This window comes from Vombatus ursinus, unplaced genomic scaffold, assembly GCF_900497805.2.
Source record: "Vombatus ursinus unplaced genomic scaffold, bare-nosed wombat genome assembly UNPS02005286.1, whole genome shotgun sequence".
Lineage (NCBI taxonomy): Eukaryota > Metazoa > Chordata > Mammalia > Diprotodontia > Vombatidae > Vombatus > Vombatus ursinus.
In genome coordinates this window covers 7,554,709-7,568,349 of record NW_020945064.1, presented here as the reverse complement: position 1 = coordinate 7,568,349, position 13,641 = coordinate 7,554,709, and positions in this window count along the sequence as shown.

The following is a 13,641-nucleotide window of genomic DNA, read 5'->3' as shown; positions in this document are numbered from 1 at the left end:
ATGGTTGATGGTCCATTTCCAGGAAGATGTAGCAAGGGGACAGGCAGGAAGGAGGAGGCAAGAGGCATTGCAGGATGGTATTGCACTGGTGTCTAGTTGTAATGAGCTCTCACCAGTCAACAGAGTGAGGGGTAGCAACTGCCAATCTGGTCCAGAGGGTGCAGGGCAGAAGGAGAAGCCGGAAAGGAGGTCAGGCACCACGTTCCACTCATTGCTGTGTAAACAGTAGGTGCTCAATCAATTGTTACTGAAACCACCAATAGCCAAATGTGGGTATGGAAGGCTAACCAAAAAATTTCTCTCCACTCATCCACTGAATTTGTTATGTGTAGATCAGAGATGTTAGGAGATCAGAGCAACAGGCCCAGTGAATATCCGCAGACTGTCCCTCTGGGGACAAGTGAGAATGCTGGGAAAAAAATACTGAGCCTCCCAGCCACCCAACCTTCTACTCTTAAGCTGTGGGGTGAATTGGTGATTTGTCAGATGTCACATGTTTCAAGGAGATGCAAACCAAGCAAACCAAGCATGCCACCAACTAGCTGCATGACCTTGGCCAAGTCACTTTCCACTTCTGAGACTCTCCTTTATCTATAAAATGAGAGGAATGGATTTAGATGTTCTCTAGTGCTCCCTCCTAGCTCTACCTTTCTGTGCTCTATGGTCCCTCCCAACTCTGACATTCTGTGCTCTATGGTCTCTCCCAGCTCTGATATTCTATGCTCTGTGGGCCTTTCCCGCTCTAACATCCAACTCTAAGTGCCCTTCCAACTCCAGTATTCTACATGTTAAAGCACCTTCCAATAGATTAATAAGCATCTGTTGGGTGCTCACTACATGCCAGTCACTGGCAAACACATACAGAGAATGAAACAACCCCTGATCTCCAGGAGCTTTTACTCCAGCCCTGACATTCCATGTTCTACATTCTAAGGTCCTTTCGGCTCGGTGACTCTATTTCCTTCCCTATTTTTCACTATTGCCCACATATTTTGAATCGCCACCTCCCAGCTCTAGAGATCTGACTTGGCTGTTTTCAAAGATATTCCTTGTGCCACCCCAGTTTTCCCAAAGGGCTCTGGTGTTGCCGGGGCGGGTTATTTATAAAGCCTGACATTTGATTTCACTGTTAATGTGCGGGCCAAGTCAGGGATTAAAGCCCCTGTCAGCTGTACATGGCGCCTATATATTTCTCTGATTGATTAGTAAATTACAGCTGTCACTAAACATTAGAGCTGCAGCTCAATTGCCCCCTCGCTCGGCTTGACAGTTCATTTGAGCATTTTCCCCACCCGGAACTCAGGGCACTCTGAGCGTCTGAAACAGCTTGGCCTTGGAGCTGATGAGTGCATCGATGCTGGGCCGGGGTGAGGGATACACTATCTGAACCGTCTGTCCCAGTGCACCTAGGGATACGAGAAAACGAACCCGAAGAATGACTCCCCAGGTAACAGCCTCGGAATCAGTCGTGATCTTGGCAAACCAGCAAGGGCAGGGGACCCGCCTGCATCTTTGCACCTCTAGCGGCGTGTCAGCTCTTGCTGGATGAATGCAGCACCGGCGCAATTATAAACCAGGGGATTCCCAACAGCAGCCCCATTTGAAGGAGTCCATGCCTTCTCTTAATCCGAAAGTAAACCTCCTGTCCCCCCTGTCAGCTCGGATTTGCAACAATATTCGGGGCATCTGTTTTTCATATGATATGTGTAATACAGAAGATCTGTCTGGTCCTGCTACTGCCCAGAGCAATTCAGCTGGGGCTTGACTAGCGAAATGAAAGTTCATTATGTCGGAAAGGAAGTGATCATTGAAATGGATGAAAATGGAAAGTAACAGCTGCCGCCTGCATTTCCACGTGTTCCTGGGGAGGAGGCTGAGGCCAGAAAGAATGAGCCTGAGGCATTTTTCTAATATTCCTGAGACTAGGGCTGCTGCAGGTGGCTCTCTTGGGCAGAAGGGAGAGAAGGGTGGGCTTCCGCTGCCTCTGCCACCACTGCTGCTGCTGAGAGCCCTAGGCAGCGATGCAATTGGGTTGACAGCATCGTCAACGACCCTTCGTGGGGCCCATTGGAATACAGCAAGGGTGTCCAGCCTGATGAGTCTGTGCAGTATAGGGACATGCAGTGGAAAGAATGTTGGATCTGGAGTCAGAAGAACTGGGTTCCAATCCGACTTCTCTACAACTTAACTATGTGACCTATATGACCCAAAGTAATCACTTTACTTTCCGCATTAGAGGCAGTGAATTGATGCAATGACTTAGAGTAACGAATACCTGAGTTCAAATCCTATCTCAGATAGTTACTAGCTGTGTGACCCTAAGCAAGTCACTTAAACTCTCTGTGCCTGAGTTTCCTCATCCATAAAAAGAGATAGTTGGACATAATAGCCCCCAAATGTTCTTCCAGCTTTAAATCTAAGATCCCTTTCTGTACCTCAGTTTACTCATCTGTAATATATGAATTGGACATGATGGTGTTTAAGATGCCCCCCAGCTCTAAAGCTATGTCCCTGTGAGTTGAGAATCATAATTGACAGCTAGTATATAGCACTTTAAAGTCTGCAAAGCATTTTATATAGATCATGTGAACCTTACCACAAGCCTTTGTAGTAGATTTTTGGTCAAGGGGTCCTGACCAAAATTCTATTAGAATGGGGAACTCTCAGATTGGAAACTACCTCTGCTGATGAAAGCTGCACCTTTTAACTTGTAGTCTGAAAGAAATGCCTAGCGGCACTGAGGAGTTAAATGATTTGCCAGAGTTGATTGAATAACAAATCAAGAATTATTTATTATAAGTTGACTGTTTGTGAGAGGCAGGGCTTGACCCCATTTATCCTGATGCCAAGGCCACTCTTCTATTCATGACATCATGTTGCCCCTTATGGTAGGTACTACAGGTATTACTCTTCCCATTTTACAGATTCAAAAACTAATTGACTTGCCCAAGGTCACACAACTAATAAAGGTCGGAGATGGAATTTGAACCATCTTCCTGACTTCAACTCAAGGACTATGTTCAGGTTGCTATGCTGCCTCACAGATCTGCCGGAAGATGGGATACAGGAAATGCTCTGTGTGTGTGTGTGTGTGTGTGTGTGTGTGTGTGCACGCCCATTCAGCCATGCACACATATGGATCTATTATTATAAGCATTATGACATAGACGTCTGCAAAATAGATTATGTTGCACTAAGGGGTTTTATTTTGCCCAGAACTTTGCAGGACTATGCCCTCCCTCCAAAAATTCTCCAAGTGTTTCATAAAAATCAACAGATGCTGGGATAGGTGGCAATTTTCCCAAAGTTACCCAGAGTCCCCTGACCACACTTAACCAGCCCAGAAATAAAACAGCCACACTAACCACAGTGCCTGGATTCTGTGGCACCCCTGGTACCTCTCTCAGCTCTGGATACCCTTTGGTAACTCCCCTTCCTGGAGATGTCACAACTTAAGGGAAAGATTTGGATTCAAAAGACCTGGGGTCTCAGCCTGCAGCTCTGCCTGAAGCAGTAAGATTTTAGGTAAGCCATTGCCGTCTCTAGGCTTCCTCTAGAAAATGGACAAGATTGGATCAGATGACCCCTAAGGCTCTTGCCAACTCTAAATCCAATTCTATATGACCATATATAATAAGGTCACCTTACTTGTATTCTGTCACTGAATTTCCACAGAGCTGGCATTCTGACTTGGGAGAAAGGGAAGATAAAAAGAAAGTGGAAAGATCCCTGGACTGGAAGTCAAAAGACCTGGGTTCAAGTGCTGACTCTGCTCCTAAATTGCCCTGTGACCTCTCCTCGCTGGGCCTCAGTTTCCTCACCTATAAAACAAGGAGGTTGAACTAAGTGATCTCAAAAGTCTAATATTCTGTAATTGTATGATTGCCAAAAGAATATGACAAGTTCCTTCCTCCTCTCTTCTTGGTAATAAAATACGTGAAAGTAAATGGTCAGTGGAAAGGTACCAGATCTGGGTCAAAGAACCTAGGTTCAAATCCTGCTTCTGATCCTTATTACCATGGGCAAGTCACTTAATTTCCCTCAGTTTCTTCATCTGCAAAATGAGGGGTGGGGAACGGACCAGATGGTCTCTGAGATATCTTCCAAGAGAGAATAATACATAGAGCATAGAGGACTGGATTTGGAGCCAGCAAGATCTGAGTTTAAACTCTGCCTCGGATGTTTATCAGCTATGTGACCATGGGCAAATCAAGTAATTTCTCTCAACCTCATTTCCTTATCTGTTAAAGAAAGGAGGAATTAATAATAGTACCTCCCTCCCCAAGATGTTGTGAGTACTAAATGAGATCATATTTGTAAAGCACTTTGTAAATCTTAAAACACTATATAAATGCTAGGTATTATTACTGATGTTGTTATTATTGTTATTAGATTTATTGTCCTGTGATCTTAAAATGCAAAGCCTGTTCCTATTCTATGTCTTGGAAGGGTAAAATCTCAAGTGTTTTCCTCTCTTTTCCAACGTCTATGATGGTATAGAGGATGTTTCAAAAAATCTTCATGCAATTTTACATTTTGCTAGCTTAAATAGCTTTTTTGTTGTTTGTCATTTTAGTTGTGTCTGACTCTTCATTGTGTCTGACTCTTCATGACCCCGTTTGGGGTTTTCTTGGCAAAGATACTGGAGGGGTTTGCCATTTCCCTCTCCAGCTCATTTTACAGATGAGGAAACTGAGGCAAACACGGTGAAGTGACTTGCCCAGGGTCACACAGCTAGTAAGTGTCTGAGTTCAGATTTGAATTCAGAAAGGTGAGTCTTCCCAACTCCAGGCCCAGTGCTCCACCCTCTGCACCACCTAGCTGCCCATAAATAGCTTTGATAGCTTAAATTTTAAAACTACACAAAGATTTTTGGGACCCTCTATGTGTCAGTGGTCAATGGAAAAGCACTGGACTTGGGGTCAGAGAACCTGGCTTAAAATCCAGCATCTTTCATTTTTTTACCCTTGTGACTTGTGACCTCGGGCAAATTCATCGATCGTTTCTGGACCAATGCTTCCTCATCTTTACAATGAGGAAGCTCCCCTCATCAGAGTAAGTGGTTTATGCAGAGAATGGACAGTATTTGTCTAGAATATTATAGCAAAGAACTCTCACTTTGGGTGGCTCTAAAATCTGTGCCTCTATTGTGGGAGTGTGATGGCAAAGAAAGGTGTAAAGGGACATGAGTTGAGGATCGTGCCACCTTAGAAGCAGAAAGACTCATCTTCCCAAAGTTCAAATCCGGCCTCAGACATTTACTAGCTGTGTGACCTTGGGCAAGTCACTTCACCCTGTTGGCCTCAGTTTCCTCATCTGGAAAATGGGCTGGAGAAGGAAATGGCAAACCACTCCAATATTTTTGCCAAGAAAACCTCAAATAAGGTCTCAAAGAGGGAGACACAACTGAAATAATGACGTGGTCTGAGATCTAGGAAGAAGAAAGCCCACTACTAAGAATAATCATATGAAATAAGTGAACAAAAAAATTTAATTTAATTAAAAAAAAAAGAAATAGAGGGCAGCTATGTGGTACAGCGGATAGAGCACTGGCCCTGGAGTCAGGAGGAACTGAGTTCAAATGTGGCCTCAGACGCATGATACTCAATAATGTGTGACCCTGGGCAAGTCACTTAATCCCAATTGCCTTGCAAAATAAATAAATAAATAAGTGACAATCTTGATAGGCAGTGTAATATAGTGGAATGGGTATGGAATTCAGAGTCATAGGCCATGCTCTGCTGCTCACAGCCTGTGTGACCCTGAACAAATCTCTTTGTCTCTCTAGACCTCAGTTCCTCCTTTGTAAAAGGAAGAGGATGGATTAGATCAGGGCTGCTTCATCATCTGTGTTTCCTGAACCCGTCTGGCAACCTGGTAAAGCCACTGGACCCCTTCAGCACAATGTTTTTAAAAGCATAAAATAAAATACATAGCATTACAAAGGAAACTGATTTTGTTAAAATGCAGTTATCAAAATATGTGTTCTTAAGTTCACGAGCTCCATGTTATAAACCCCTAGACAAAGGGCCTTCTAGCTCTAGACCATCTGGTCCTGGCTATTCCCTAATTAGTTTCTTTTCTGATCGAGCCAGTAACTGTGGACTCCTGTTGCTGGAAGGCAGGGGATTGGACAAAATGACTTTGAAGAGCCTTGTCTCGCCCTGTAACGCCTAATCTGCCTCAATAAGGAGCTAGCCCAGCCCTTGCCCAGCTAGAAGGTGACTTTCCTGCTAGAGTCCAGGTGGACAGATTTTTCTGAGCTTGGAATTTCAAGACAGTATATTAGCTCTGTGGACAAAACTGTGACTTTACCGTGCCCTGAGTGTCAAAGAAGAAAAGCACACCAATAATTCATTTCCTATAAATAAATAAATATTTTTTTTAAAAAATGCAAGAGGAAATGATTTCTTCTTCCTTGCCCAGTGAGGCTCCTCCAGGATGAAGCCTTTGATTTCCCCTCCTGATGTTATCGCGTCGGAAGCCCAGAGCCCTTTTATCCCCTCCATTAAGGGCTTCGTGTTGTGCCTTCAACTTCTGGGTTATTTGGTGGGGTGGAGTGGGGGGGCTGGGAGAGCGCATTTTGGGTTGTTTTTTTCATCTTCAGTATTCATCATCTTTTGGTCAACGTATTCAGGCCCATAAAACTTCTCCTGGAAGGGAGAGGGTTGATAAAGGTACTGCCCAGCTTGATGGGAAAACGAGGATGGGTTGGGAGAGTTTTCGGAAGTCCCAGCGTCTGACGGCTCTAGCCTAACAATCCATTCAATCAGAGGTGACTTTCCTATAGGCTGCCAGGAATTCCATGTGAAATCCCCAGGCTGTGGTCTGTGGTCTGTGGCTGCTCTAGGGGGTGCAGAGAGATGGGCCCTACCTTGCAACTATCCTCAACCTGCTGCTGAGAAAGCAGATGGCCAAGTGACCCCACCTCGGCTGTCTCGGCTCTTCATGAAGCGTCTTCTTCTTCCTGATCTCCTGAGATGTTTCCTTTTTTTTCTTGCCTTCTCTGATTGGGTGTGGGGGAGAAGCAACTAACTCAACAATCAAAACCTGAATTTGGAATGCTACAATATAAACTATAAACCTGGTCAGAGAATCAAAAGATATCAGAGCCAGATAGGACCTCAGAGATCACCTGTTCTAACCCTCTCGTTTGCAAGAAAAAAAATTCTTACCTGTTTTTATGAATTCATTTTTATTTTGTTATTCTGTCTATCCATCTATTTATTTATTTTTGTGAGTTTTTATCATCTCTCCTTCTTATTGCCCCTGCACTCCCTATGGAACATTCTTTAAAAACCTCACAGCTAACATGAATATCCAACAAAACCAGTTGCCGTATTGGCCATATTCAAAAATTCGTGTCTCATTCTTCATTTAAGTCCATCACTTCTCTGGCAGGGGGTGAGTGGTGTGATTCATCTTCAGTCCTTTGGACACGTGGGCTATCATGGCAGTGATTAGAATTCTAAAGTCTTTTGAAGTTGTTTTTCTCTATAATGTTGTCATTGTAGGGCTGCTCACTTCACTCTGTATCAAATCACAGAGGTCTTCCCAATTTCCTCTGAAACTGTCCATTTCGTCATATCTTGTGGTACAATATTATTCCATTACATTCACATATCTTAGTCATTCTCCAATACTCGGGCACCCCTTTAGGTTTCGTTTGGGGACTACTATGAAAAGAGTTGCTATAAATATTTTTGTATATACAGGTCTTTCCCTTTTTTCATCTCTATGGTGTATAAGCCTACCAGTGGTATAGTTGGGTCCAAGGGTATGCCCAGTTTAGTCACTTTTGTTGTATACTTCCAAATCACTTTTCAGAATGGCTGGACCACAGCAAAGGAAGAAAGGCAGGAAGGGAGGAAGGGAGGAAGGGATGAAGGAAGGAAGGAAGGGAGGAAGGGATGAAGGAAGGAAGGAAGGAAAAGAGAAAGGAATGAAGAAAAGGAAGGAAGGGAGGAAGAAAAAGAAGGAAGTAAAAAAGGAAGGAAGGGAGGGAAGAAGGAAGGAAAGAAGGAGGGAGGGAAGGATATATTAAGGACTTACTATGTACAAAGCACTGCTAACGGCTAGAGATACAGAGGGAAAAAAGACAACCCCTATTCTCAAAGAACTCACATTCTAAAGTGGATAATAACACTTACATAAGATTTCAGCTTCAAGTCAAATGGAAAAGTCCCATAGTCCTTAGGATACAGCAGCAAGGCAGATGTTAATGCCTCTCCCTTAATGTCATTTCCACTGATACAATGATAAAAAGATCAGAAAAAAATCAAAGAAAATGGTGAGGATGATGCTAATTTCTGATGCTGACTCATTTAACAATGCCAAAGAGTTTGGTGGCAAGAACTTTCCTTTCTGGGTCTTCAATAGAGGTAACTGCAGGAGCAGATGCCAGCCTGCATCTTCACAAGGATTGTTTGCCAGGATGATGGCAAAGGGCACTGGACTGGAAATATTTCCATTTAGCAAGGCTGTTGGTTCAGAGTCAATGAATTAATGGGCCTGTTTTCCTGTAGCCCCTCCGACATTTGTCATCTTCCTCTTTTGTCATCTTCGCCCATCTCATGAGTGTGAGGTGGATCTTCAGAGTTGCTTTTCTTGCTGTTTTTATTAGTGATTGGGAGCATTTTTCATGTTTATTAAAAGCTTGGATTTCCTTCTTTGAAAACTGACTGTTCATATCCTTTGACTATTTTCCTACTGGGGAATGGCTCTAAGTCTCACAAATTTGCATCAACTCTATATATATCTTAGATATAAGACCCTCATCAGAGAAACTGCAAAAGATTTTCCTCAATTACCTATTCCCTTTCTAATTTTAACTGTATTATATTTGTTTGTGTAAAAACTTTTCAATTTTACAGAATCAAAACTGATCATTTTATTTTCTATTTGTCCATTGCTTATTTGATCATGAGCTCTTCTCTTGTTCATAGGTCTGAAAAGTAATTACTTCCTTGCCCCTCTAATTTGTACATGATGTCACCTTATATGTCTAAGTCAGGTATGCATTTAGAGTTTATCTTTGTATACAGTCAGAGATCTAGGATCTGTTTCTGCTGAATTGCTTTCCAGTTTTCCCAGAAGTCTTTGACAAATAGCAAATCCTTACCCTAGTAACTGGGGTCTTTGCTAATCTTCTCCTTGTACAGGAAACTACAAGTCTATTACATTCTAGTCAAGTGCTTGTCTATCCTTTACATAAACACCTCCAGTAACAGAGAGCTCACGACCTCAGAAGGTTATCCATCCCAGTGCTAGATAATTGTTAGGAAGTTCTTTCTCTTATTTTATTGAAATCTGCTTCTCTTAGAGGCATTACCTACATCAGAAGATCAAACAAACATACAGCAATAGGTGGGATACCTCCAGTTTTTAGCTTGGTGTGCATGAGTGGCTTGAATATGTTCAAGAATGGCTTCGAAACACTTTCTCTGGGGGGAAAAATACTAATAATTCTTCATAAGCAAACTGGTGGTAAATCCTCATGCTACAAATACAAGCCTCAAAATATCCTCAAGAGCTCAACAAATAAATTCTCCTGGTACTGGAGCATTAGCAGATAAAACCTGGATCCACAGTGAGTTTGAACAACAAAGATTTAAGAAAAACATTTATAACAGACATTGGCTTACTGATCACTGGTCACTTCCTAACTCTGTGGAATGAAGAGCTTTCAAAACAAAGACCTAGTAGAAGAAATCAAGATCCCATGCGAACAAGAAAACAGACGAATGGGATGGACAGACAAACAGATAAACAGACAGATAGACATAGATGACAGATAAATATAGATAACAGACATAGATGAGAGACTGGCATAGGTGATAGATAAATACATATATAGATACATAGATACATAGATAGGCACAAGCAGAGATAATAAAGACAGATAAATAGACAGATGTGTATACTTTACTTACTATCTGAATATATGAATATGAAGTTTCTTTCAGCATATATATAGAAGATGAGCCTTCATCCCAATACTTTAATTCAATTACAAAAATCAGCCATTTTAACCATCTTCACAACTGTTCACTGGACACACTACACCCAAAAGAATAAGACTGCCATAATGACTTCCCCCAAGACTGTTTCTATGTAAAGATCAGAAGAATCAGGGCAGCTAGGTGGTGCAGTGGATAGAGTACTTGCCCTGGATTCAGGAGGACCTGAGTTCAAATGCGGCCTCAGACACATAACACTTACTAGATGTATGACCCTGGGCAAGTCACTTAACCCCATTGCCTAGACAAAAAACAAACAAACAAACAAAAAATCAGAAGAATCAAAGAAATGATGATGATGATGATAACTAATGTTTAATAGCATTTTAACCTTCCCAAGCACTTTACAGAATTAGCTATTTAGGTTCAAACAACCTTGTGAGTTATTTTTGTCCATATTTTACAAAGGAAGAAATTGAGGCTTAGTAAGGTGAAGGGATTTTCCCCAGCTAGTTACATGTCAGAGGCAGGATTTGAACCCAGGCCTCTTATGACTTCAAGTCCATGCTGCTTCCACCATTGGTAGCCCTCACTGATCAACTGAATCATACCCCATAACATGCTATGAAACTCCAAGTGAGACAAGTATTGCCTGGGTGACAGAAGAAATCCATAATGCGTATTCCCTGCTTTGATGCACTCTTGCTTATCTCAGGGTCAGAATCTCGGGGTCCAACCCAGGATTTTATTAGTGCCTTGTGAGGTTCTGCCATCAGTCTCGTCCCCCACACTCAGGCAGTCCATCCACCCTGGACTCCACTGCCAAACTGATCCTTCTCAAACACTTCTTTCATCATGTTACTGCAGAGCTCAGCAATCTACCCTGGGCGACTCCTGGGGTGCCAAATCCAAACTCCTGTCATGCATTGAGGCCTTTCACAGTCCTCCCTTCCTCTCTAGCCTTCAGGGATGGGGAACCTGTAGCCTTGAAGCCACATGTGGCCTTCTAAGCCCTTGGGTGTGGCCTTTTGACTAGTCCAAGTTTTACAGAACAAATCCATTTATGAAGGGGATTTGTTCTGTGAAGTTCGGATTCAGTCAAAGGGCTGCACTTGAGGACCTAGAGGGTCACGTATGGCCTCGAGGCTACAGGTTCCCCACCTCTGTCTTAGACTCTCTCCCAACATGTGCTCTCTCTGCTCGAGGCTGAGATCTCACAGTCCCCTAGACTCCTCTCTCCTCCCCATGCTCATTACTGCCTCTCTGCCTTCATCTCTGCTCTCCTCTGCTCCCTACACTGTCTCCCCTCAGCTCCTCTGTTCAGCTAAATGTAACTCATCCTTCAAGGCCTCATTGAAGTTTCTCCATGAAGCCTTCTGGGATCACTTCTCCCTCTTCTGAAGTCCCATGTTGCACCTATGGCCCGTGGGCTGCCAATCATACATTCCCTGCCTAGCATGGCTAAGCATATGCGCATCTTGTCTACCCACCCAGACTCTGGCTCACAGAGAGCTGGAAGGGATCTAGGACACCATCAAGTTCAACCCTTCCCATTTTATAGGTAAGAAAACTGAGACCTAGAGAGCTGAGGTGACTTGCTCAAAGTCAGACCAGTAGAAAGTCAGTTGCAGAGCTGGGATTCCATCCCCGAATCTCTGGCTCCAAGTCCACAGTTCCTTTTATTATAGTATTACTTCTAATCTCCTTGGGGGAAGAGACAATGCTTTATATTTTCTCCATATAACCTACAGAATGGTATGTGGTATTCTAGACGTAGCATTTTGCCACATGGGTTCTGGAATGGGACGTTTGACTTGGGCTTTGGTGTTCAAAGTCATGAGAAGACAGATGGGAAAAGCATACACAGACACACACACACAGACACACACAGACACACACAGACACACACACACACACACATACACACACATACACACACCCCTGTCATCAGCCCCCTCCCCACCTGCCAGTGATGTCTGGACCTCATCCTGACCATGCTGGCCCAAGCCCACTCACCCAAGTCTACAGCTCAAGGCTCTCTGTCCCGCCAGACTTTGCTGCTAAATAACACCAGGGCTCATGTGCCTCATTCTTGCCGTCTCCTTGCTCTTCCCACACTATTTCACATCAGCCTTGGCCGCCATAGCCAGAAGCACGTGACCTCATGATTCCAATGCCATGAATTAGGCAGTTCACATCCAGCTTGCCAAGAATGGTCCTACACATCCTCCTCTTGTGTCAGAGCCCTCCCCGCCACCTCCAGGCTCTCACATCCTGACTGGCTAGGAGTGGAAAGGTCGTGGAAAGAGTTGGGTTCTAATTCTGGCTCTAGCCCTCACTAATGATATGACTTTGTCTCAACTCAAACTCATTTAGTCATGACCAACTCTCTATGACCCCATTTGGAATTTTCTTGGTAGAGATACTGGAGTGGTTTGCCATTTCCTTCTCCAGCTCATCTTACAGATGAGGAAACTGAGGCAAACAGGGTGAAGTGACTGGCCCAGGATCACACAGCTAGTAATTGTCTGAGGCTGGATTTGAACTCAGTTCCTTTTGACTTCAGGGCTGGAGCTGTCCTCTGACCTCATCTCAAGCTTCAGCTAAAATCTTGCCTTCTACAGGAAGCCCTTCCTGACCCCTTAGTTCTAATAGTGCTTTCCCTTTATCAGTTAGCCCCAGTCCATCCTGCCTGTATCTTGTTTGTTTATGATTTGCATGTTGCATGTGAAGGCCTTGAGAGCAGGGCCCATCCTCTACCGTTCTTTGCATCCCCAGAATTTAGCACAGTGCCTGAAATACAGCAGGCATTTAATAAATGTTTTTGGACAAATGACTGACCTCAGGCAAGTCACTTCACTGCTCTGGGCCTCAGTTTCCTCATCTATAAAATGGGAACAAGAACACCTGCACCCATTATCTCATACAGTTGCTGTGAGGTTCAGACGGGCTCCCAGGATTGTAGATTAAGATCTCAAAGGGATGTTAGAGACCATTCAACCAAACTTCCTCATTTTATAGATCAGGAAATACATCTGTATCTATCTTTCTATCTCTCTCTCTGTCTCCCTAACTAAGTAGCTAGGTAGCAAAATGGATATAGTGCCAGGCTCACAGTCAGGAAGACCCGAGTTCAAATCTGGCCTCAGACACATACTAGCTGTGTGACCCTGGGCAAGTCACTTAACCTCTGTTTGCCTTGGGTCTCTTCATCTGTAAAATGGGGATAATAATAGCATCTACCTCCCAGAGTTGTTGTGAGGATCAAATGAGATAATTGTAAAGTGCTTGGCATCGTGCCTGGCACATAGTAGGCACTAAGTAAATATTAATTGTTAACTATTATATTCTCTCTCTCTTTCTCTCTCTGTCTCTCTCTTCCCCTCCCTCTCTCTCTGTCTCTCTCTTCTCTCTCTGTCTCTCTCTCTCTCTCTCCTTTTCTCTCTGTCTCTCTCTTCCCCTCCCTCTCTCTGTCTCTCTCTTCTCTCTCTCTGTCTCTCTGTCTCTCTCTCCCTCTCTCTCTCTCCTTTTCTCTCTCTCCCTCTCTTTCTCTCTCTCTATCTTCCCCTCCCTCTCTCTCTCTGTCTCTCTCTCTCTCTTTCTCTCTCTGTCTCCCTCTTCCCCTCCCTCTCTCACTCTCTCTCTCTCTTTCTCTCTCTCTCCCTCCCTCCCTCCCTCTTCT